Genomic DNA, 20613 nt, shown 5'->3' on the forward strand with positions numbered 1-20613 from the left:
CCTCGACCGCCCGCTGCCTGGACCGGCTGATGGCACCCTTGGCCGTGCCCAGGAGCAGTCCTACGAGGAGGCCCTCGGACCTACCCGCTCCCCTCCGCACAGGGTGCCCAAAGATCAGGAGAGTGGGACTGAAGTGCAGCCAGAATTTCAGGAGCAGCCCCTTCAAATAGTGGAACAGGGGCTGCAACCTTGTGCATTCAATAAAAACATGGAACACGGACTCCTCCAGACCGCAGAAATTGCAGGCGGCCTGGGAGTCCGTGAACCGGCTTAAAAATTTGTTGCACGGCACTGCTCCGTGCACCACCCTCCAGGCCAAGTCCCCGATGAATAGTGGGAGGACCCCTGCGTAGAGTGCCCTCCATCGGGGACCCCCGCCTCCTCCGGACGGCAAGATGGTACGCCATGGCGTGTCCGGACGGCCGGCGAGGATGGCAAAGTTGAGGGTGTGCAGGAGCAGCCCGTACAGGAAACCCCTCCGCGCGGAACTGAAAGGCACGGAGGGGATTTCCCCGAGGCGGCTCAAGTTGTGAGGCGCCGGCCCCCGAGGGAGGTTCCGGGGTTTGGCGCCGATGAGGAATTCCGTCCGGACGGGGGTCAGTTCGGACGGGATCTCCCCACGTGCTTGAGCCTCCTCGATACACCTAACGGAGTCAGGGCCCAGAGCTGTTTTTAGCGACTCGATGGCATCGGCCGCGCGGCGGACGTTGGCAGAATTTAGGCGCCGCGCCAGCGTGACTGGCGCCATCCAGCCCGCTCCTCCGCCATCGAGCAGGTCCCTGACCCTGGTCACCTCACCAGCCACAGCCCTCTCTTCCGACCGCCACATGAAGCCTCGGCCGTGGAGGTACGGATTCCCGAGCAGCGGTTCCTGCAGGACGGCCGCCACTCCAGCCGGTGGAGAGCTGCGCTTGGTGGAGACTTTGTTCCAGACCCTGATGAGTTCCCTGTAAAAGACAGGCAGCTCCCGGAGGGCGGTCCTGGCACCCCCCAAGTTCACAAACAGGAGCTGCGTGTCATAATTGAGGTCGAGCTGCTGGCGGAAGAAATACCTCGCCAGAGCACACCACCTAGGAGGGGGCTCGACGTAAAGGTATCTCTGCAGGGTCTGAAGACGGAAAGTCGCGAGCTGGGCGCTGACGCACACCAACGACTGACCGCCCTCCTCAAGCGGGAGACTCAAGACCGCGACAGAGACCCAGTGCTTCCTGTTGTTCCAGAAGAAGTCCACCAGCTTCTTCTGTATCTTGGCGACAAACGCAGGGGGAGGGGTCAAAGTGACCAGCCGGTACCACAGCATTGCGGCCACCAGCTGGTTTATGACTAGCGCTCGACCCCTGTAGGACAGCACTCGGAGCAGTCCTGTCCAGCGCCCTAGGCGAGCGGCGACCTTGGCCTCCAGCTCCTGCCAGTTCGCCGGCCAGGCTTCCTCGTCGGGGCTAAGGTAGACTCCCAGATAGAGGAGATGGGTCGTGCTCCAGGCAAAAGGCCTGAGCTCCTCCGGCAGGGAGTCCACCCGCCACTGACCCACCAGGAGTCCGGAACATTTCTCCCAGTTGATCCTGGCGGAGGACGCGGCCGAGTAAATCTCCTGGCACTCACGCATCCTCCGCAGGTCAGCGGGATCCTCTACCGCGAGGAGCACGTCATCGGCGTAAGCCGAGAGGACGACCTCCACGCCCGGCCCTTGCAGAGCCAGTCCCGTCAACCTCGTCCGCAAGAGGCGCAGGAAAGGCTCCACGCAAACGGCGTATAACTGGCCGGACATGGGGCATCCCTGGCGCACCCCTCTCCTAAAGCGAAGGGGCGCCGTCAAGGACCCGTTAACCTTAATCAGACACTCCGCGGCGGCGTACAAAAGTCGGATCCGGGCGACGAAATGCGTCCCGAACCCGAAAGCGCGCAGAGTTCCGAGCAGATAGTCGTGATCCACCCTGTCGAACGCCTTCTCTTGGTCGAGGGATAGGAAGGCGACCGACAGACCAGCCTCCTGGGAACAATGGATGAGGTCCCGGACCAGATGGATGTTGTCGTGGATTGTCCGGCCCGGGACCGTGTATGACTGGTCGGGGTGGATCATGTGGTCCAGCACGGCACCAAGGCGAGCAGACATCGCCCTGGCGAAGATTTTGTAGTCCGTGCTGAGGAGGGAGACCGGGCGCCAGTTCTTAAGGAGGCGGAGATCGCCCTTTTTAGGCAGCAGGACGATGACTGCCCTGCGCCAAGAGAGGGGCATCTCCCCGGTCGCCAGACTTTCCCCCAGGACCCGCGCGTAGTCGCTCCCCAGGACGTCCCAGAACGCCCTGTGGAACTCCACGGTCAGCCCGTCCAGCCCCGGGGATTTTCCCCTCGAGAGCCGGGCGAGGGCACCGGTCAGCTCCGCCAGGCTTAGCGGAGCTTCCAGATTTTCGGCGCCCTCCGGGCCGACCTTCGGCAGGTCCTCCCACAAAACTCTACGCGCTTCCTCGCTGGACGGATCCGGAGAGAACAGAGCCCCGTAATATTCACGGACCCTGTTGTTGACGCCCTCCGGATCCGAGACGAGAGAGCCGTCGTCGGCCAGCAGCGTCAAGAGCTGCTTACGGACACTCTGCCTTTTTTCCAGCGAGTAGAAGAAGGGGGAGCCGCGGTCCAGATCCCGCAGGAACCGGATCCGCGACCTCACGAACGCGCCTCGGGACCCGACGAGCTGCAGGTCCTTCAGCGCGGCCTTCTTCGCTTCGTACACCGTCCGCAGGGCCGGGCCCTGGACGACTTGACCGAGACGGGCTTCCAGGTCGAGCACCTCTTTTTCTAGGCGCCCGACTCTGGCCGCCCGCCTCTTGGTCGACCCCCTCGCGTACTCTTGACAGAAGACGCGGACGTGAGCCTTGCCCACGTCCCACCATAGCCTCAAGGAGGGGAAGCCCCCCTGCTTCCTTCTCCAGTCGGACCAGAATCGACGGAACGAGTCCTGGAACCGCACGTCCTCCAGCAGCCGGTGGTTAAAGTGCCAGTACGCGGACCCCGTCCTCGCGCGGAGCGAAGCGAGCTCCGCCCACACCAGGTGGTGGTCCGAACACGGCACCGGCCGCATGGAGGCCGCCGGGACGCAGGAAACGTACGCCCGAGACACGTAAAGGCGGTCGACTCTAGACCATCCAACTCCAGGCCTCACCCAAGTAAAGGCGCTGGAGTCGGGGTGGAGATTTCGCCAGACGTCCACCAAGTCGAAGGACCCGACCAGGTCCCTCAACTTCTCCATCGCCGTCATGCACTGCGGGGCACCGGAGCGGTCCCTCGCCTCGAGGGTGCAGTTAAAATCCCCCCCGAGGACAATGCAGTCGCCGACGTCGACGGAGCCAAGAAGAGCGGACACCTCTTCAAAGAAGCGCGTTTGCTGCGGGCCGGGATGAGGGGCGTACACGTTCACGAGATGGAGCGGCACGTCCCCCAGGCGAACCGTTACGTGCAGCAAGCGGCCTGGCACGGGCTCCTCGACCCCCAAGATCTCCGGCTGAAAATGCGGGCCCAGCAAGATGGCCACCCCACTAGAAATGGCGGTGAGGTGGCTCATGCGGACCTCTCCTTGCCACTCCAGGAGCCACGTGGCTTCGTCTCCCGGAGCGGTGTGGGTTTCTTGCAGGAAGCACACCGCATATTTCCCCTCCCGCAGGAGCGAAAAATTGTCAAATCTACGGCGTGCCCCTCTGCCGCCGTTGATGTTGAGGCTGGCTATGGTTATCTTCATGGCAAAAGCATAGTGCAACCTCTACCTTAACCTATTGTGGGGGAGGGAGCGGAGTCTTTTGTTGAACTCCGCTCCCTCCGCAGCCCAGCGAGGAGTCCCTCGAGCTCGCGCAGCTCAAGGTGCTGCTCCTTTGTCAAGGGCCCGCCCGCGGCCAAGGTTTTAACGGCGGCGCGGACGGACCCCTTGATCAGCTCCGGCTCGGACCATTTTTCCAGGGCCAGTCGGGCTTGGTCGCGGCGACCCCGGCTCTGGGCCAAAAAGTCCCGGAGTTCCTTTGCAGGAACGAGGAGGGCCTCAGCGGCGGCCGCGAGCAGATCCACCGCCTCACTGGCGGTGGTCTCTAGGTCTTCACCCGCGTCCCCCACCGAGTCCCCGTCCTCCTCCGGGAGGTGGCCGCCAGCAGCCGGCCCATCGACCGCACAAGGTACGGCAAATGAACCGGCCGCTCCAACCGGCCCTGGCACTGCCCCGATCCCACCCCCAGGATCGTCGGCAGAGGAGTCCCCACTGGGCTCTTTTAAAAATGGTGCTGGGTCGGGAAATGACAGCGGAAGGGGTTCCCCCTCCGCCCCAGGAACCGGAGAACAAGGAGAGACCCGGCCATAGGAAATCCCCAGGCCCTCCAAGTGCTCCAGCTCCAAAGTAAGGGGCGAGGGTGGGTGTTCCTCCCCCTCCCCGCTGCCACCCCCCGGCCCAGCATCTACAGTTTCATTAAAATCAACAAATTGTTTTTCTGCCGGGTCGACCGACTCCCGGGGGAAGTTGGGTAATAGCTGGGCGGGCTCAGGTTCGGCCTTTTCGGCCTCGCCCGCCTCAGTCCCCGGGACGCCCGGCCCGGCGGCTACGCATTCCTCCGCGGTCCCCACGCCCCCCACGACAGGCAGATCTTCCACTCCATCCCCGGGAGGCAGAGGCTGGGCAGCCTCAACTGTCTCACCCTCCCCGGGGAAAGACTCCTCGCGCCTGCAGCGCAATTTGGGGGCGCTGGTGGGGGACGCGGGACACGCGGCGGGCACCGCCTCCTCCGCGGAGGGATGTTGTTCCCCCTCCGCGTCATTGGGGCGGTGCCTCTTTTTGTTCCTGGGGGCGCGCGGAGTCAGGGAGACCTCCATGTCTGCCGAGGCCTCCCGCTCCGCCCCCCCCTTTTCCTTTTCTTGCCCGCGCCCGGGCCCCTCTGTGGTGTTGTTCAAGGGCTCGGGCACGGGCTCGGGGCACCCCGCGCTCGCCGGTGACGGGGTTGGGCTGAGCGCGGTGGTCAAATTATCCGGCGCACTGAGGGGACCCGCCTCTTGATGTTTTGTCTTCTTCCGCGCCTTCTTTCCGGTCGGACGCTCTCCCTCCCCCCCGCCGGAGGCCCTGAAAACAAAGGCCTCCGACGATGCCCGCGCACCCATGGCTCCCGGCACGCGGACGCAACTAGGGGGAGGGGTGGCGGCGGCGCCAGCCTTGGCCGCCTTCGGTGGTTTGGCGGCCTTGGAGGCGGGGCAGTTCTTGCGAACGTGCCCCACCTCCCTGCAGGCATGGCACCGCACGCCGTCCGACGTCCAGAAGACGCGGTAGGCAGTCCCCTCGTGCACCACATTAAAATGACCTTCCGTCGTCTCCTCCCGCGCCAGCCGGACAAAGAGCTGGCGGCGGAAGGAGAACACGTGGCGCAGGCTGTTCTCCCTGAGGCCGAGCGGTATGGGGTTGATCCCTGACCTTACCTCCCCCAGTTGTTGTAGGTGAGGGAGGAGGAGCTCAGCGGAAACAAAGGGCGGGACGTTTGAAACGATGACCCTCTGCGCGGTGGCCTCGAGAGGGTCCACCGGCAGGAACGTCCCGCCCACCGTGAGCCCCTTTTCAAGGGCCAGGGACACCGCCCGCTCCGACCCCAGGAAGAACACGGCCTTCCCAGACATCTTGGAGGCTGCGACAATGGCCGAGGGGCCGACTACCCCAGCCATCGCCCGCACGCACTCCTCAATGCTCATTGTGGGGTGAGTGTAGCTCTTGACCCCGTGTTTCCTGGTTATAAGTCTGAATGGTGGCAGGGCAGCGGGTGGCGCAGGAGGTGCCGTGGATGTGGACACCGCCTGCGCATACGTCCTTGCTGGCCCTGCCACCGGCGTGGATGGGGTCGCCATCACGGGGTCCCTTTAAGGGCTACACCCACCCCAAAGTCACAGGCCTTAATGGTCTTTAATGGCCTCTTATGTTAACTGAGCAGAGGAGCCCTTAACGAGGCACCTCTCCCCTCGTTGACAATTGGGGAGAGGCCTTGCTCCCTCTGCTCAGTTGTCTTAAAGTTTTTTTTTTTAAATTAAATTTGGAAGAAAGAGGCTCTCAGAGAGAGAGGGGAGAAACAGAGTAACAGAGAAAGAGAGAGGGGGGGTGGGAAGGGGGGGACTGCGAGGGCAGGTCTCCCCTCGCAGCTGTGGGTGGGTGCACTCCCCAGATGGCAAAACACAAAAGTCTTTGGGGTGGTCTTCAGGTGGGGGGAGAAGATGTCTTCACCTGGGGTAGCTGGAGCCACCAGGCACTCCCAACGATCTTTAATTGGGTGATTGATGACAATCTTCAGCCTGGTAGCTCCAGCTATCCCAGGCTAGGCAAATGTGGGGGGTGGGGGGGGTTCCAATTGTGGGGGGGGCCCAGTTGTAAGCACGGCCCCCACGCACACTACCACACACACACACACCCCCCGCGATGTTCCGGCCCTCAGTGGTCTTCTTTCCTCCCCCCACCGAAACAACAAAGTCTTTTTGGGGAAATGCACCCACACCCACCTGTACAATGTTGAGTCTCCCTCCTTCCACACTGGATGTATGTTGTTGTGGTTTTTCCCCCTCTCTCCAACTCCTTGCAGAAATGATAAAGATGTAAAATGTTTTCTGTTCTCCTCCTCTCCCTCTGGATAAAAGTTGAAGGTGAAGCCCCTTCCTTCCTTCTCCTCCTGGGCTGGTCTCAGGGCTCTCCAGGCAGGAGCTCAAGTTGCTAGCAGCTCCACTCACTGCTCACAGCTCCAACTGTGCAGGACATGCCTCCACTGCTCTACCATTGGTTGAAACTCTTTTAGAGTCTACCTGCGAAAACATAAACATTAAACTGTGCCACCCGACCTGGGTGACACTCCAGACATTTACAAGGCCCATTTTTTTCCCCCCTTTTTTTGTGTTTTTTTTTTTTTTTTCTTTTTTTTTTTGTTTTTTTTTTTTTTGGGCACTAAAATCACAATTTTTCCCCAGTGCCCCCTATAAAAGGGAAGGGGACACTAAAAGCACCGGCAATTAAAACAAATTAACTTTAAAACGTAAAATCAAATTAAAATTTGGTTGCCGGGCGTGATGATGCACTCCAGTCCCTCCGGTGCCCACCTCTCGCGGAAGGCCGCGAGCGTACCGGTGGACACCGCGTGCTCCATCTCCAAGGACACCCTGGACCGGATGTAAGAGCGGAAGAGAGGCAGGCAGTCAGGTTGAACGACCCCCTCGACCGCCCGCTGCCTGGACCGGCTGATGGCACCCTTGGCCGTGCCCAGGAGCAGTCCTACGAGGAGGCCTTCGGACCTACCCGCTCCCCTCCGCACAGGGTGCCCAAAGATCAGGAGGGTGGGACTGAAGTGCAGCCAGAATTTCAGGAGCAGCCCCTTCAAATAATGGAACAGGGGCTGCAACCTCGTGCACTCAATAAAAACATGGAACACGGACTCCTCCAGACCGCAGAAATTGCAGGCGGCCTGGGAGTCCGTGAACCGGCTTAAAAATTTGTTGCACGGCACTGCTCCGTGCACCACCCTCCAGGCCAAGTCCCCGATGAATAGTGGGAGGACCCCTGCGTAGAGTGCCCTCCATCGGGGACCCCCGCCTCCTCCGGATGGCAAGATGGTACGCCATGGCGTGTCCGGACGGCCGGCGAGGATGGCAAAGTTGAGGGTGTGCAGGAGCAGCCCGTACAGGAAACCCCTCCGCGCGGAACTGAAAGGCACGGAGGGGATTTCCCCGAGGCGGCTCAAGTTGTGAGGCGCCGGCCCCCGAGGGAGGTTCCGGGGTTTGGCGCCGATGAGGAATTCCGTCCGGACGGGGGTCAGTTCGGACGGGATCTCCCCACGTGCTTGAGCCTCCTCGATACACCTAACGGAGTCAGGGCCCAGAGCTGTTTTTAGCGACTCGATGGCATCGGCCGCGCGGCGGACGTTGGCAGAATTTAGGCGCCGCGCCAGCGTGACTGGCGCCATCCAGCCCGCTCCTCCGCCATCGAGCAGGTCCCTGACCCTGGTCACCTCACCAGCCACAGCCCTCTCTTCCGACCGCCACATGAAGCCTCGGCCGTGGAGGTACGGATTCCCGAGCAGCGGTTCCTGCAGGACGGCCGCCACTCCAGCCGGCGGAGAGCTGCGCTTGGTGGAGACTTTGTTCCAGACCCTGATGAGTTCCCTGTAAAAGACAGGCAGCTCCCGGAGGGCGGTCCTGGCACCCCCCAAGTTCACAAACAGGAGCTGCGTGTCATAATTGAGGTCGAGCTGCTGGCGGAAGAAATACCTCGCCAGAGCACACCACCTAGGAGGGGGCTCGACGTAAAGGTATCTCTGCAGGGTCTGAAGACGGAAAGTCGCGAGCTGGGCGCTGACGCACACCAACGACTGACCGCCCTCCTCAAGCGGGAGACTCAAGACCGCGACAGAGACCCAGTGCTTCCTGTTGTTCCAGAAGAAGTCCACCAGCTTCTTCTGTATCTTGGCGACAAACGCAGGGGGAGGGGTCAAAGTGACCAGCCGGTACCACAGCATTGCGGCCACCAGCTGGTTTATGACTAGCGCTCGACCCCTGTAGGACAGCACTCGGAGCAGTCCTGTCCAGCGCCCTAGGCGAGCGGCGACCTTGGCCTCCAGCTCCTGCCAGTTCGCCGGCCAGGCTTCCTCGTCGGGGCTAAGGTAGACTCCCAGATAGAGGAGATGGGTCGTGCTCCAGGCAAAAGGCCTGAGCTCCTCCGGCAGGGAGTCCACCCGCCACTGACCCACCAGGAGTCCGGAACATTTCTCCCAGTTGATCCTGGCGGAGGACGCGGCCGAGTAAATCTCCTGGCACTCACGCATCCTCCGCAGGTCAGCGGGATCCTCTACCGCGAGGAGCACGTCATCGGCGTAAGCCGAGAGGACGACCTCCACGCCCGGCCCTTGCAGAGCCAGTCCCGTCAACCTCGTCCGCAAGAGGCGCAGGAAAGGCTCCACGCAAACGGCGTATAACTGGCCGGACATGGGGCATCCCTGGCGCACCCCTCTCCTAAAGCGAAGGGGCGCCGTCAAGGACCCGTTAACCTTAATCAGACACTCCGCGGCGGCGTACAAAAGTCGGATCCGGGCGACGAAATGCGTCCCGAACCCGAAAGCGCGCAGAGTTCCGAGCAGATAGTCGTGATCCACCCTGTCGAACGCCTTCTCTTGGTCGAGGGATAGGAAGGCGACCGACAGACCAGCCTCCTGGGAACAATGGATGAGGTCCCGGACCAGATGGATGTTGTCGTGGATTGTCCGGCCCGGGACCGTGTATGACTGGTCGGGGTGGATCATGTGGTCCAGCACGGCACCAAGGCGAGCAGACATCGCCCTGGCGAAGATTTTGTAGTCCGTGCTGAGGAGGGAGACCGGGCGCCAGTTCTTAAGGAGGCGGAGATCGCCCTTCTTAGGCAGCAGGACGATGACTGCCCTGCGCCAAGAGAGGGGCATCTCCCCGGTCGCCAGACTTTCCCCCAGGACCCGCGCGTAGTCGCTCCCCAGGACGTCCCAGAACGCCCTGTGGAACTCCACGGTCAGCCCGTCCAGCCCCGGGGATTTTCCCCTCGAGAGCCGGGCGAGGGCACCGGTCAGCTCCGCCAGGCTTAGCGGAGCTTCCAGATTTTCGGCGCCCTCCGGGCCGACCTTCGGCAGGTCCTCCCACAAAACTCTACGCGCTTCCTCGCTGGACGGATCCGGAGAGAACAGGGCCCCGTAATATTCACGGACCCTGTTGTTGACGCCCTCCGGATCCGAGACGAGAGAGCCGTCGTCGGCCAGCAGCGTCAAGAGCTGCTTACGGACACTCTGCCTTTTTTCCAGCGAGTAGAAGAAGGGGGAGCCGCGGTCCAGATCCCGCAGGAACCGGATCCGCGACCTCACGAACGCGCCTCGGGACCCGACGAGCTGCAGGTCCTTCAGCGCGGCCTTCTTCGCTTCGTACACCGTCCGCAGGGCCGGGCCCTGGACGACTTGACCGAGACGGGCTTCCAGGTCGAGCACCTCTTTTTCTAGGCGCCCGACTCTGGCCGCCCGCCTCTTGGTCGACCCCCTCGCGTACTCTTGACAGAAGACGCGGACGTGAGCCTTGCCCACGTCCCACCATAGCCTCAAGGAGGGGAAGCCCCCCTGCTTCCTTCTCCAGTCGGACCAGAATCGACGGAACGAGTCCTGGAACCGCACGTCCTCCAGCAGCCGGTTGTTAAAGTGCCAGTACGCGGACCCCGTCCTCGCGCGGAGCGAAGCGAGCTCCGCCCACACCAGGTGGTGGTCCGAACACGGCACCGGCCGCATGGAGGCCGCCGGGACGCAGGAAACGTACGCCCGAGACACGTAAAGGCGGTCGACTCTAGACCATCCAACTCCAGGCCTCACCCAAGTAAAGGCGCTGGAGTCGGGGTGGAGATTTCGCCAGACGTCCACCAAGTCGAAGGACCCGACCAGGTCCCTCAACTTCTCCATCGCCGTCATGCACTGCGGGGCACCGGAGCGGTCCCTCGCCTCGAGGGTGCAGTTAAAATCCCCCCCGAGGACAATGCAGTCGCCGACGTCGACGGAGCCAAGAAGAGCGGACACCTCTTCAAAGAAGCGCGTTTGCTGCGGGCCGGGATGAGGGGCGTACACGTTCACGAGATGGAGCGGCACGTCCCCCAGGCGAACCGTTACGTGCAGCAAGCGGCCTGGCACGGGCTCCTCGACCCCCAAGATCTCCGGCTGAAAATGCGGGCCCAGCAAGATGGCCACCCCACTAGAAATGGCGGTGAGGTGGCTCATGCGGACCTCTCCTTGCCACTCCAGGAGCCACGTGGCTTCGTCTCCCGGAGCGGTGTGGGTTTCTTGCAGGAAGCACACCGCATATTTCCCCTCCCGCAGGAGCGAAAAATTGTCAAATCTACGGCGTGCCCCTCTGCCGCCGTTGATGTTGAGGCTGGCTATGGTTATCTTCATGGCAAAAGCATAGTGCAACCTCTACCTTAACCTATTGTGGGGGAGGGAGCGGAGTCTTTTGTTGAACTCCGCTCCCTCCGCAGCCCAGCGAGGAGTCCCTCGAGCTCGCGCAGCTCAAGGTGCTGCTCCTTTGTCAAGGGCCCGCCCGCGGCCAAGGTTTTAACGGCGGCGCGGACGGACCCCTTGATCAGCTCCGGCTCGGACCATTTTTCCAGGGCCAGTCGGGCTTGGTCGCGGCGACCCCGGCTCTGGGCCAAAAAGTCCCGGAGTTCCTTTGCAGGAACGAGGAGGGCCTCAGCGGCGGCCGCGAGCAGATCCACCGCCTCACTGGCGGTGGTCTCTAGGTCTTCACCCGCGTCCCCCACCGAGTCCCCGTCCTCCTCCGGGAGGTGGCCGCCAGCAGCCGGCCCATCGACCGCACAAGGTACGGCAAATGAACCGGCCGCTCCAACCGGCCCTGGCACTGCCCCGATCCCACCCCCAGGATCGTCGGCAGAGGAGTCCCCACTGGGCTCTTTTAAAAATGGTGCTGGGTCGGGAAATGACAGCGGAAGGGGTTCCCCCTCCGCCCCAGGAACCGGAGAACAAGGAGAGACCCGGCCATAGGAAATCCCCAGGCCCTCCAAGTGCTCCAGCTCCAAAGTAAGGGGCGAGGGTGGGTGTTCCTCCCCCTCCCCGCTGCCACCCCCCGGCCCAGCATCTACAGTTTCATTAAAATCAACAAATTGTTTTTCTGCCGGGTCGACCGACTCCCGGGGGAAGTTGGGTAATAGCTGGGCGGGCTCAGGTTCGGCCTTTTCGGCCTCGCCCGCCTCAGTCCCCGGGACGCCCGGCCCGGCGGCTACGCATTCCTCCGCGGTCCCCACGCCCCCCACGACAGGCAGATCTTCCACTCCATCCCCGGGAGGCAGAGGCTGGGCAGCCTCAACTGTCTCACCCTCCCCGGGGAAAGACTCCTCGCGCCTGCAGCGCAATTTGGGGGCGCTGGTGGGGGACGCGGGACACGCGGCGGGCACCGCCTCCTCCGCGGAGGGATGTTGTTCCCCCTCCGCGTCATTGGGGCGGTGCCTCTTTTTGTTCCTGGGGGCGCGCGGAGTCAGGGAGACCTCCATGTCTGCCGAGGCCTCCCGCTCCGCCCCCCCCTTTTCCTTTTCTTGCCCGCGCCCGGGCCCCTCTGTGGTGTTGTTCAAGGGCTCGGGCACGGGCTCGGGGCACCCCGCGCTCGCCGGTGACGGGGTTGGGCTGAGCGCGGTGGTCAAATTATCCGGCGCACTGAGGGGACCCGCCTCTTGATGTTTTGTCTTCTTCCGCGCCTTCTTTCCGGTCGGACGCTCTCCCTCCCCCCCGCCGGAGGCCCTGAAAACAAAGGCCTCCGACGATGCCCGCGCACCCATGGCTCCCGGCACGCGGACGCAACTAGGGGGAGGGGTGGCGGCGGCGCCAGCCTTGGCCGCCTTCGGTGGTTTGGCGGCCTTGGAGGCGGGGCAGTTCTTGCGAACGTGCCCCACCTCCCTGCAGGCATGGCACCGCACGCCGTCCGACGTCCAGAAGACGCGGTAGGCAGTCCCCTCGTGCACCACATTAAAATGACCTTCCGTCGTCTCCTCCCGCGCCAGCCGGACAAAGAGCTGGCGGCGGAAGGAGAACACGTGGCGCAGGCTGTTCTCCCTGAGGCCGAGCGGTATGGGGTTGATCCCTGACCTTACCTCCCCCAGTTGTTGTAGGTGAGGGAGGAGGAGCTCAGCGGAAACAAAGGGCGGGACGTTTGAAACGATGACCCTCTGCGCGGTGGCCTCGAGAGGGTCCACCGGCAGGAACGTCCCGCCCACCGTGAGCCCCTTTTCAAGGGCCAGGGACACCGCCCGCTCCGACCCCAGGAAGAACACGGCCTTCCCAGACATCTTGGAGGCTGCGACAATGGCCGAGGGGCCGACTACCCCAGCCATCGCCCGCACGCACTCCTCAATGCTCATTGTGGGGTGAGTGTAGCTCTTGACCCCGTGTTTCCTGGTTATAAGTCTGAATGGTGGCAGGGCAGCGGGTGGCGCAGGAGGTGCCGTGGATGTGGACACCGCCTGCGCATACGTCCTTGCTGGCCCTGCCACCGGCGTGGATGGGGTCGCCATCACGGGGTCCCTTTAAGGGCTACACCCACCCCAAAGTCACAGGCCTTAATGGTCTTTAATGGCCTCTTATGTTAACTGAGCAGAGGAGCCCTTAACGAGGCACCTCTCCCCTCGTTGACAATTGGGGAGAGGCCTTGCTCCCTCTGCTCAGTTGTCTTAAAGTTTTTTTTTTAAAATTAAATTTGGAAGAAAGAGGCTCTCAGAGAGAGAGGGGAGAAACAGAGTAACAGAGAAAGAGAGAGGGGGGGTGGGAAGGGGGGGACTGCGAGGGCAGGTCTCCCCTCGCAGCTGTGGGTGGGTGCACTCCCCAGATGGCAAAACACAAAAGTCTTTGGGGTGGTCTTCAGGTGGGGGGAGAAGATGTCTTCACCTGGGGTAGCTGGAGCCACCAGGCACTCCCAACGATCTTTAATTGGGTGATTGATGACAATCTTCAGCCTGGTAGCTCCAGCTATCCCAGGCTAGGCAAATGTGGGGGGTGGGGGGGGTTCCAATTGTGGGGGGGGCCCAGTTGTAAGCACGGCCCCCACGCACACTACCACACACACACACACCCCCCGCGATGTTCCGGCCCTCAGTGGTCTTCTTTCCTCCCCCCACCGAAACAACAAAGTCTTTTTGGGGAAATGCACCCACACCCACCTGTACAATGTTGAGTCTCCCTCCTTCCACACTGGATGTATGTTGTTGTGGTTTTTCCCCCTCTCTCCAACTCCTTGCAGAAATGATAAAGATGTAAAATGTTTTCTGTTCTCCTCCTCTCCCTCTGGATAAAAGTTGAAGGTGAAGCCCCTTCCTTCCTTCTCCTCCTGGGCTGGTCTCAGGGCTCTCCAGGCAGGAGCTCAAGTTGCTAGCAGCTCCACTCACTGCTCACAGCTCCAACTGTGCAGGACATGCCTCCACTGCTCTACCATTGGTTGAATGACAGAAGGATAGTTTGCAGGTGAAGCAGGCAATCAGGAAGGCGAATGGAATGTTGGCCTTCATTGCGAGAGGGATAGAGTACAAAAGCAGGGAGGTCCTGCTGCAACTGTACAGGGTATTGGTGAGGCTGCACCTGGAGTACTGCGTGCATTTTGGTCACCTTACTTAAGGAAGGTTATTCTAGCTTTGGAAGGGGTACAGAGACGATTCACTAGACTGATTCCGGAGATGAGGGGGTTACCTTATGATGATAGATTGAGTAGACTGGGTCTTTACTCGGAGTTCCGAACGATGAGCGGTGATCTTATAGAAACATTTAAAATAATGAAAGGGATAGACAAGATAGAGGCGGAGAGGTTGTTTCCACTGGTCGGGGAGACTAGAACTAGGGGGCACAGCCTCAAAATACGGGGGAGCCAATTTAAAACCGAGTTGAGAAGGAATTTCTTCTCCCAGAGGGTTGTGAATCTGTGGAATTCTCTGCCCAAGGAAGCAGTTGAGGCTAGCTCATTGAATGTATTCAAATCACAGTTAGATCGATTTTTAACCAACAAGGGAATTAAGGGTTACGGGGAGCGGGCAGGTAAGTGGAGCTGAGTCCACGGCCAGATCAGTCATGATCTTGTTGAGTGACGGAGCGGGCTCAAGGGGCTAGATGGCCTATTCCTGTTCCTAATTCTTATGTTCTTTTGTTCTAACGAGTGTGCAGGCGAGCTGCAAAGCCTGTTAAACCTGCAAACCATCATGTTGCAGAAGAGGACAGATCCAGGGAGGATCACACTTAAACAGAACCTCAGATCGAGGAGGCAGAGGTACATGGGGTGCACACATTCACCATGAATTGTCCCCCGATAATGCTGAATGTTGAACAAAATGGACTCTGGGTGTCAATGGAGCTGGACACAGGCGTGAGCCAGTCCATCTAGGGGAAAAAGACTTTCATGAGTTTGTGGTGCAACAAGGCCTCAAGGCCAGTCTTAACTCCAGTTTGCACGAAACTAAGAAATTACACGAAAGAACTGATTCCTGTAATCGGCAGTGCTACCGTAAAGGTCTCCTACGATGGAGCGGTGCACAAACTGCCACTCTGGGTGGTATCAGGCGATAGTCCCACACTGCTCGGCAGGAGCTGACTGGGAAAGATACGCTGGATGACGTCCGAGCGCTATCGCCCGCTGACGACAATTCGTGTGCCCAGGTCGTAAACAAATTTCCTTCGCTGTTCGAACCAGGCATCAGAAAATTCCAAGCAGCAAAAGTGCAGATCCACGTAATTACGGGGGCCCGACCCATCCATCACAAGGTGAGAGCAAGGTATGTGCACAGCAGGGTTTGTTAAAGAGGTAACTCAGGCAATGTTTCTTGGATGAGCCCCTAGTGCAGACATCTTGCTGGCTGCATTGGTGCTTATGCAGTGACATCCTCTCGATCTGGATCTGCATCCTGATGTGGCTTTGTTTGCAGATTGTTTAGGCCTCTACATATTGCAAAGCTATGGAGCATGCAGGAAACAACAATGATCTTGGAGCCTCTGGAATGGCAATACAGGAAGGCACCCTGTCAAGTCAGCTGATGCACAGTTTTAAGGTGCCAGTAGTATAGTCTATAATGATCCATGGCTCGATTGTATCTGCGTTGTGCTTCTTTCTGTAGCTACCATCAACCAGCACAGAAGAGGGTAGTCTTCATCGCCTAAGGCCATCCTACCAGTCTGCCATCACCTTCAAATAAGCCTGGCACAGATGGTTTTATTAAGATGAAAGCATTATGACTGCTCTTTGGCTAGCAGGCATTATGTGCATGACATGTTGTTGGTGGTCAATGACCGGATGCACATTTATGGAGTAATGTTCTGTTCCTGCGGGTCTTAATATTGTGCCATCGGGTCCTGCTAGCTACATAAATGCTGTCAATGATCATAATCGAGTGCACTTTGGGAAACCCTGCAATGTGGTGATATTGGATAGCCCTGCTATGTTACTGTTGCTCCTCAGTGGGAAAGCTAAACTATGCATCAGTCACCTGTTTAATACAGCAGTGAACACCAAATTGGCTAATAATGCAGTTGACCCCTCTGATAGCCTCAAAAGAGTCAGAAGTCCTGGTGGAATTTGGCTATTAGTCTTCTTGAAGCAGATGGCACAGCTCTATAACTGCAACATACTAGTTGCCAAGACTAGATCTCCAGGTTCAAAGACACCTAAATTTATTGGCTCAGAAACTGAAACTGAGGCACAAATAACAACATTAAAAGACCCCATCATACAACAAAAAAACTTGTATTTATATAGCACCTTTAACGCAGTAAAATGTCCCAAGGCGCTTCACAGGAGTATTATAAAACAAACACAAAAATCATTGAAAAGGAATGCCAATAAGCTGAATTGTGGAACAGGAAATGGGTTTACTTACATGATTCCCATGGTGAACTTTTCATCTCAGATAGGTTGTCTACAGGCAAAGAGAATTCATGAATTCAATCTCACGGTTCTATCAACCAAGCTTCCTATTACTAGAACCACTCAACTAAGTTATTGCATTATTATAATCAGAAAATAAATATGAATGAGGGAAGCTGTTGAGGGAGGTGGGGGGCGGTAGTCACCTCAGTTCATCCAGTCAGAATGTCATCTAGAAACATAGTAATAAGAGTAGACCATGTAGCCCCTCGAGCCTGTTCCCATTCAATGAGATCATGGCTGATCTGCGAGGTAAATCCATATACCCGCCTTTAGCCCATATCCCTTAATACTTTTGGTTAACAAAAATCTATCAATCTCAGATTTAAAATTAACAATTGATCTTGCATCAATTGCCATTAGTAGAAGACAGTTCCATATTTCTACCACCCTTTGTGTGTAGAAGTGTTTCCTAATTTTATTCCTGAATGGTCTGGATCTAATTTTTAGACTACGATCCCTCGTGCTCATCCCCCCAACCAGCGGTAATAGTTTGGAGGAAATATTCTTCCCCTTAGTGCCTCCCGTTAGTGCTAGCAGATGGCATTAATGGGGCACTAGGGCAATATCACCGGGGAGAGGCGATTCCAGTACCGCCTACCAAATCCCGATCCCCCATAGCATCGCCGGTAAGAGATATTACCAGGAATATCAAAGCCAGGTGGATTGTGACGTTAGTGAGTGTGCAACTCTCACTGACTACCTGATCTGCTAAATTGATTCTTGCCACTTACCTTAAGGCCTGCGGTAAACGTCGCCAAGGAGAGCGGGTGTGAAGCACCAGGAAGCCAGCTCCAGGGATGTTATTTAAAGAGATCATCAGTAAAGATTGGCTGCTGTCAGGTTAATGCAGCTTCAGTGGTTTCTTGTCAGTTTCACATACTGCAACAGTTTCATTCTGTCATTTCACGGTTGTTATGTATCAGGAGTGTTGTGGCAACTGTTTAGAGTGCAAGGCTGGAACTGTGGGGAAATCAAAAAGAGCCCGACTTCGTGGCATAGGCAGAGGAGCAGTTTGGAGTTTGGAGTTTGGAGTTTGGAGCGTGAGGCTGGAGCTGTGGGCAAATCAAAAAGAGCCCAACTTCATAGGACAGTCAGAGGAGCAGTTTGGAGTTTGGAGTGTGAGGCTGGAGCTGTGGGCAAATTAAAAAAGCAAGCCACCGCAGCAACAGAATCAACAACGGTCGCAAGAGGGCAACAAATCCAAAGTGGGCGACAAAATTAGACATCAGAGTGCAGGTAAATGATTGGTGGCATCTCTTGGAGCCTGGTGGAGCAGTCGGGACCCAGGAGCAGGAGTGGAAGAAGCAGAGGACGGAAGCGGCGAGGAGCGAAGGTTGGAAGTGGCGAGGAGAGGAGGTTGGAAGCGATGAGGAGCGGAGGTCGGAAGTGGCGAGGAGCGGAGGGAGGGACCGATGAGGAGCAGAGATTGGGACCGGCGAGGTCCAGAGGTCGGGATGGGCGAGATCTGGAGGTCGGGACGGGCGGGGTCCGGAGATCGGAAGTGGAGAGGAGAGGACGGACGAGGCACAGAGGAGCAGAAAGGTCGGAGCCCAGAGGTGGAGCAGCGTGGACAAGACCAAGGGAAGGCGCAGCATGGGCCAATAGCAACGCTGTGAGGTCGTGAGGCTCAAATTGTATACTATGAATTCCACATAGAGAGAAGTCCTGTGGGAAGGACAGTAGGAGTATGTTTGAGTTTGTGTGTATGTATTGACACGTGCGGCGGAACATGGTCTCCAATCGTCTTGCCAGTGGACCAAGACCTTGCTCTATCAAGCCCGTGTGATGGCTGGTATGCAATGGCCACCCCACATTAAAAGAATTCACGCACAAGCATCTTCCACCGTTTAAAATGAGTTCATCAGTAACCTGAGTATTCATACTTAGTGTGTAAGCAAGTTATCCTCGACCCTGAGGGACTGCCTATGATGATGATGTTGGCAACTGAAAAGTAGCTACATTTATTCTTCAAAGAATCAAACTGCTACACTTGGTAATGGGGACTGGACTGGCATGCCACCTCGCCCTCCAGAATGTACGGTGAACTGAGTGTATGCAGTGAGAAAGACAGGAACATGTGTGCAGAGAGATGAGGATGGACTTCAGGGCTCTCACCAGGAGGCCTTACCCTCCAAGGATATTCTGACAGCACTTCTCCTACCTTCAATTAAGCGAGGAGCAGTGTATTGGACGGCTCCGCCTCATCGAGGAGGTGGTCACAGAACTCTGCCACCTCCTCCAAACAGACCTCCAATCACACACCAGGATGACTTAAAGCCTAGATCCCTTTTGGTCACCCCATCCCCATCATTCCATCCCTCTCGCAGGCCATATCCCACCACAAAGCTGAAATGACAGACACCACAAAAGAATGGTAAATGAATTGAGAAATTTATCAAAAATTAGTAAACACATATTTACACCAAAATATTAACTATTCACCCTTGTGCAATCCCTTAGTGCCTCTCATTACTGTGCCTTTGCCTATTCAAGTGCTCCTACAAAGTGTTTGCTCAGTAGCTGCAGTGGGATAGTGGAAGGCTGCTGAGTGTCCATGTGGGAGACTTTAGATGACCTTGTAGAATACTCTGGACCAGCTCTGGACCTGGATGGCCCGGCTATAGACTACATGACCTCAGGCTGGATGGCAGCAGTTTGGGATGGCTGGATGATAGGCAGCGGCAAGGGCAATAGCGGAGTGGCAGTTGTGGAAACAGGAGAGAGAGGACACAGGATCCTGCTCCACTAACCCATGCCACTCCCTGGGGCAGCACCTCAGCATCCCTACCAATCTGTTGGAGCACAGATTGGTGGCCTGCTGCGACACCGTGAAAGCCCCGGTCAATGGTGGTAGACCCAGCCACAATGGCCGCAGTCAGAACTTGCATGGCATCAAGCTTAGACTGCATAAAAGCAGTCTGAGATTGGATGCAACCAACCATAGACTGCATTACAGCACTAAAACAATGTGTCATGTTTCCACCTGTGCTGAGAAGCTGCGAGATCACCCATCACATGCAGCGTCAGGTCTGGGTTGCCATGCTCTCTCTGGGAGTATACCATTCTTTGTAGACTGGAAATGATGGGTTCCATGGTATTCGCAGAGCCTGTGCAATGTTGGAGGCGGACTCCTCCATGCACAATATCATTGCTGAGAGGCTCTCGGGCATTCTTGCCATTGCAATTCTCATCTCCGTGTGCACTTCTTCTAAACGCCTCCCCATCGAGGCCCTCTTCTGAGTTCTGTGCAGCAGAACTCACGCGCGAACTCGCCCTCTAGGGAGTTGCTCCCCAAGCTACCCTTTCCCCATGGCCTTGCTGCAGCTCACTCATCCTCGGTGCCTCACCCTGTACAGTTCCCGCTACTATACTAACCTCTAAGGAACACGTATCTCAGCTGGTGACTGCGGGTGAAAGATGCAGTGACGCTGTGTGTTCTTCCTCCTCCTCTTGTCCTGCCTCACTCTCTACAATGCCCTCAGGGACAGGCTGCTCAGGTGCTTGCTCATTATCTGAAAGCCTGAAGGCACAAGAGTCGGGTTAAGGTGAGGAGAGGGGACAGGAAGGGAGAAATGCATACATACAGCATGATTAGCTGGACAGTGCAAAATGATTGTGGAGTAAAGAGGTAAATGGGATGTGAGAAGAAGGAGTAGGGATGAACATACCGTTGTCATCCCCAAGGGCGCCAATGTCACTGCTGACCACGGCGTCCACCACCTGGCACCCAATAATCTGCAGCACTCGATTCTCCAGCACAGACAGTGGTTGGGTGTCAGCTTGACCTCTGCCTGTGCACTCCTGCTCCCTCCTGTTGTGAGCCTCCTTATCCTGTAAGAGAAAGGAAAGTGTGTGAGTGTGTGTGGAGCAATGTGTTTGGATAATGTGCCTGCCATAGTTGAATAGCTGTCATTATGTGCAAGGTTTGAGATGTGGTTGTGAGTGTAGGTAAAAGAAAAAAGAAAGGAAGACTAGGATTAATATAGCGCCTTTCACGACCACCGGTCGTCTCAAAGCGCTTTAAATTACTTTTGGAGTGCAGTCACTGTTGTAATGTGGGAAATGCAGCAGCCACTCGCAAGCTCCTACAAACAACAATGTGATAGCGACCAGATAATCTGTTTTGTTATGTTGATTGAGGGATAAATATTGACCAAAACACCAGGGCTAATT

This window comes from Pristiophorus japonicus, chromosome 1 (assembly GCF_044704955.1).
Source record: "Pristiophorus japonicus isolate sPriJap1 chromosome 1, sPriJap1.hap1, whole genome shotgun sequence".
Taxonomy (NCBI): Eukaryota; Metazoa; Chordata; class Chondrichthyes; family Pristiophoridae; genus Pristiophorus; species Pristiophorus japonicus.